This window comes from Dermacentor silvarum, chromosome 7, assembly GCF_013339745.2.
Source record: "Dermacentor silvarum isolate Dsil-2018 chromosome 7, BIME_Dsil_1.4, whole genome shotgun sequence".
In the NCBI taxonomy this organism is placed as follows: domain Eukaryota; kingdom Metazoa; phylum Arthropoda; class Arachnida; order Ixodida; family Ixodidae; genus Dermacentor; species Dermacentor silvarum.
This window is the reverse complement of record NC_051160.1, coordinates 112,857,264-112,863,263: the sequence shown is the minus strand read 5'-3', so window position 1 is coordinate 112,863,263 and position 6,000 is coordinate 112,857,264.

Sequence of the window (6,000 nt, the reverse complement as noted above, 5' to 3'; positions counted from 1 at the left end):
TCGCACGCGCTGCCCACGGGAAGCGCTTCTCATCAACACCACCGTTTCACACGCGCCTTCTCGGGGTCATCGAGTCTCTCTTCATGTCGGTCTACTTACGCCGCAGCACACCTGCTTACTTAATCAGCTCATGTTTACTACAATTCATATTGCTACCAAAGCCGCTCACCTTACTTCGTATGACATTGCTGTGTTGCTATCGCATTCATTGCTTCGCCCTTAGGGCGAAACTGTGACATTTTTCCTTTCCAACAACGTTGTTCCTTCTTATTCCTTATTTCGCTCGTTATAACATATAGAAGCTCACTTTCTTCACACTCTTTCCTTAGCCATTTTCCAAGTTTTTTCTCGACTCTATTGACAATATTATTTATTTCTTGAGCGTTCACATTTCGACTGATCATTATTCGCTCCTTTCTCTTTTTCCAAACTACATATAGAATTTTCAAAATGATGCGTTATGGCCACTCACTCTGTTTCTATACCCTTCCTTGTCAATGACCATTTCTCTGACAAATTTCTATTGTTATTAGAGAGTAAGCAATGGTTGATTGCCTATTTCTCACTTCTCGTCTGATCTGACCATCACATTTAAACCCCGTATTCAATATACCGAAGTTACGTTGCTCACAGATATCTAGGAATAATTTTTCTTTGTTGTCGGTATAACCGCCTAAATCCTGCATTTGATCATTCATGTCACCTAACAGAACTATTTCGGAATTATTCCCGATACTCTTAATACAAGTACTTCAGCATTCCACTAACTCTTGATTTTTTCCCGGCCACAAATACGTTACGCCCCCAAGTTTTTTTCCCACTCATTGTGATCGATAAACAAAGACGCTCTTGACACTTCAAATTTACTCTTTCCCATTTGGTTCACTCATGTATGAGCATTCTGACTTTCTCTCCATTTCTTTCTGATTGAGTTCTGTTGCACTCTAAACATATATTCCCAATCACAGCTGGCTATTGTAAGTCTCTAAGGTGTGGTTCTGTAACTGGATACACACCTATTTGTTTTCTATTTAAGAGCTCTTGAATCTCTATCAACTTTGTTTTTGTTTTTCTGCCACCCTGCACAATTATGTAGCCTCTTCTTTTTCTTTTCCCGCTTTTTCTGTTTTTGAAGGTGATGCCATTCTGAGGTTCCCCTAGCAGACATTCTCCTTCATCACTACCTACCCTGTCCTCCTGAGCCCCCGTGGGCCCCTCAAAAAAGCTAGTGCGTGACCAGCAAGTCGCCAGCCCACTTCTTGTCCAAGCAGTGTTTAAAGTGACTGAAGTGAATTCCGTCTCGTTGAAAACCACCACATAACCTCACTTCAGCGCTTTCTATCGCAACCTCGAAACTTTTCTCTTGGCTCACTATTCATGTAAGCCTCATTAGCAGTCGCAATTGCTCTTTGTACGTTAATGTCAGGTAAAAGTACCTGAAGGACCGTGCACACCAACGTTTGTAGGTACACTTTTTAGTATACGAACTCCTCGCCTCGCCTGTGGGTATCAGGCGGCTCGCTGCCGTTCCCGCCACCGCAGCGCTGCGGTCGGCCTTCGCGCCAAGCGTGCGAGCATAGTCTGCTTTATTGCCTGGCGCCGTTATGGTTGTGTGTCGCGGCGCTCGACATTTACATAGGGCTCGCTGATTACAGGATTCGTCTTGATCCACAACTCTTTTTTTTTCTCTTAGATACGAAGAACCTAACTGGCAGGCTATCTACACTATCTGTGTCTCTTTGAAGTCTGAATGAAAGCTTTTAAGCGTGCTCTTTTAAAGTAAAATGAAAGCCGTTTCCGGGAGATATCTTCAGCGTTCCCTGCATGAACCGTGTGCTGCGGATAAACACTTCATCTTCCGTGGCACAAGGCCGTTGAAATCTGGCCTTTGTAGTCGGGTAGCCACACACAGCCACTTTTCATTGTCGCATATTTCGCCGTTACCAGAAGCGGTTACATCATTGCTACTCATGAGCAGAACGGCTTCAGTGCAATTAGATCGAAATTTCCAGCTCGCATACTTTTCATGTGCTTCCGTTTGCAAATGTCGTCGAGGAATGCAACATTTTGCAACTTACGTGCACGGTTAAAGCAGCTGTTTTAATTTCTAGACACGACATTAAGTTAAAGGGAGGAATGCCCACTCACCCTGAGCTGTTGCCTTGTTCAGACGACAGCTGGACTATATCCAAGCGCTTGAGTGCTGCTTTTATTGCCGAAAATTGAAGGCTGGTACATGTGCCAGATATCGTAGGGGCACTCACCGGTCCTAAAATGCTGTAAACGCTGACCCCACGATACGAATGTGCTTCAAATCTTGTAAACTTCACGTACATACCCTTCTTGCGCCAGCTGCACCCCTAGTAGCTAGCACTTGGTTCAACAGTATTCAAAATTTTACGCAAAAAAAGGCATCCCACTTTTACTATTCCCGCACAAGTTCAGGAGTACTCAGAATGAAAAAAAAAATGTGTCATCTTTATTAAAACAGTGCTTTCGCCACTAGCACACAACAGTCAATGGCTTTCCCCAAGTATATTATTATAGTTTGGCTCTTCATATCATTACATTTTATGTCAATTAGGTTGGCTCTCACCGCGCTTTATGTAAATAGTTTTTGTCGTATTTCAGTAGTGTGAAAAGTGCATGCGTGTTAAAAATAGTAAAAGATCTCCAATTCGCCGACCCCGAATTTCAGGGAATCCGGAGCGCAGCACTCGTCGTGAACAGCTCTTAATTTTTTTTAACTTTTATGAAGCGTTCGTACGTTCGAAGGGAGAACTCTTGCGGATATTTTTCGGACACACGTCAACGTGAATCTACCAATTCTACTACTTGCTCAGGCGCAAGTTTCCTTTATGTTGGCAAGACTCAACTTTTTCGGTGGGAGCAAAAGCAGACTGGAGCATTTCGCAACAAACAAGGGACTGTCCATGCATGCCCATACACCGCGCTGCGTTTCGAAGACCTCGCCGCTATGACATCCTACATGTGACTTGATTATGTCACCCTCCTGGAACTGTAACTTTTTCCGCGCGATGTGCTCATCCGCGCCGCGATGTTGGCTGCTCGTCTGCTTGCCATCCAGTTGCATGCTCCATGGCTGGTGGATTTACGCAAAAAAAATGTTTTGACGCCGAAACCATAAGCTGCGTTTACACGCATGTGACAGCATAACTTCGCTTTACCTGTACGCTTTCCCTGAAATTATCTTGCAGCCTTCTTAGCAACTAGAACGAGCCAATGCCGTTACAAATGTTCACCTGCGCCACAGCGCCTGCTGGGGATATACTTGGCGTTTGCTCGGTATACCGTCACCACGTACCATGCTAGAGTGGCGTAGTAAATTGTTGATTCGGGCTTTTATAGTGCCCCATATCGTCGACGCATTACCAATGTTAATGTTTGGGCGCCATCTGCTAACTATAAATCAAACTAGGTTTACTGCTTGATACCGTGTATGTAGCACAAAACCAAACAGTCGATCTCAATTATTACGAGAAAGCATACCTAATTATTTGACCTCAGGTTGAGATGAGACTTAACGGTGATGAATTTGGCCGGTTGTTTCTTGCTGACAGGGCGGATCGAGAGCCAGTAACAAGCGTCAATTCGGATCGAAGCGGGCGGTCGGCGCAGTATGGGCGCTGCCATGGTGCCACGGCCTGGGTGGCTATTACGGTTACCGGCGGTAACTGCCAGAGTAATTCTTGGTATATGACGTGCATGCGCAAAAGTCCTAACACGTCACGCATCGGTGTACCGCATCACGTAGCAAGCAAAAATAAAACTCTCTAGGGTAGCCAATAATCAGCCAGTTACGCCCAAAACTATACACCGCTGCGCAAGGATACTGCCTGTGTACGCCTCGCTCGTTGGGCTGTGCTGCAACCAAGTTGTGAGGTGGAGTATAAATTGCCATTGGCTGTGACGCCACATCACGTGAGCGCCTCGGCGGAGCAGAGCGGGTGAAAGGGTGCACCTGCTGCTGCCTAATCGTGCCAGGGGTTGCGTGAGGGAAGGGGCATCGCCGCGACGCCACGTCACCTGCATTCTCGCTCTCGGAAGCCTTTGTTATCCGAGGGTTCCTTGCCCGCGCAAGCTCTCCGCCTCCTTTGTAACTGGGCCTCAGTAATCTCTACAAACAAATTAATGCATAAAAAACATAAATTCGAAAGGACGAGCGGTGGCGATAGTAATTTCGAACCTATGACTCCACGCTCGAGGCAGAGTGTCTTACCCACTGGGCTCAACCAGCACCTCCTAGACAGCTGGCCTGTGCACTCTGATTTATGACGTCAAGCTACTCCGACCGAAATTTCCATTGCAAAGCCCGGCGTGATGAAAGCGGCGACCATGCTATAGCCATGTGAAGACAGCGATAGTACCATAGTACTGTGACTGAGCCATACTTTAGCCTCTAATGAGTATTCTATAATGAGTATCCATACCCCGTATCTTCGACGCCCTCATTCTGATCTGATGCTTCAAAATTGTTCTGGGCTCTCTATGAGAGACTGGTGGTGTCACGGTGTATATGCAGCTGTCACCAGCTGACGACGCCGAGCAGTCGCGCGTGACCTCATCGCTTAAAAGTGCGCAGACCTACTACCGGGTGCCACAGTTGTAGGGCGGCTGTAGCGGGAACTGAACTGTAGCTGTACGGCTGTAGCTGTGCGCCAAATTGCAGGCCTACAGGAAGCAAGCATGCGCGCCAGCTTGTTTCCAAGAAAGACCGTATTTTGCACCCTCTTGTGTGTTGCCAAAGTAAGCAAACTCGCCAAGAGTGTGTCACAGAAGGAATGACACGTATCCCTTCAGGCTACAGCTGCGCAAACTGTTCTCGTAAAAAAAATTGCTGCTTCAGCTGTTTAACATTGTTATCTCTTCCTCTACCGCCAAATGTTCTGCGAAGTGTACGGCAGGCATTGAGAGCAAAATAATGTGTCATATGGTTTGAATATATTTTGCTGTGTTCAAGCCATTATTGTAGATATTCTCTTTTTTCGCTCTTTCCTTCATTATACCTTTTTAATCCCCCACCAAGATAGAGTTCAAGAAAAAGAAAGCTTGCCTTCGCCAGTCAAGACATAAAAACGACAGCGTTGTCGGTGGCTCAAAGGTTTAGGATTAGCTTGCGCCAGTTCCTGTGTCTAGAAATAAAAAAAATGCAGTAAACCTGTTTTTTAGCATCTGAGCTCCTGGCAAAGAGCCACTTACGCACGATTAATTCCGCGGTGACACTCAGTGTTTTTGCGACCACTTAGGTCCCGATGTCGGTGCTTACAGAAGAGACTGCTCAACAAAAGAAGATTTCAATCAATTGTATCATATTGCTGTTCTATGCCTTTAAAGAATGTTAAACTTTTCGCAGTGAAACCCCCCCCCCCCCCCCCCCCCGGGGGGGGGGGCATCTTTTTGCTGTGCAGGTATTACAACAACTGATGCCTTTTTTATATAAATTGGGGAAGTTCGCTGTGACTTAAAATACAGTTGCTCAAACGGTGATTCAATCTCGCTGACTTTTTTAATGTAGATTTCTTTATATAAACGCTCATCTACCGCATCGTTCCACGCATACACCCATTTTGGAAACTATACACACGCCATGCAGAAGTGGAACGCTATTGTTAGCCAGAGTATGCGCTTTGAGGGGATGCTCACACATCTTCCTTATTTGGACAAATAGTTCGCAGCGTTGACGCGCACGAGTTTGAATTCAGAAGCAGAGAAAACATGCGATTGTTTTATCCCTGCCGGCAGTCCGGTTGTGATCAGGAATTTAACCACAAAAAACAAAAAACAAATTTCAATGTGCATTTCGTAACGAGAAAACTTTAGGAAGGGCAGTGAATAAATACCACCGCTTGCGTAGGTAACGTGCTAGCATGATGTCACTGCCACTTTCTCCAAGAAGTTCATAATACTGAACGCCAATTAGTAGAGCCCTAATAAATTGAACAAATGCCTTGAATGCATGCATACACTTACACGTACACA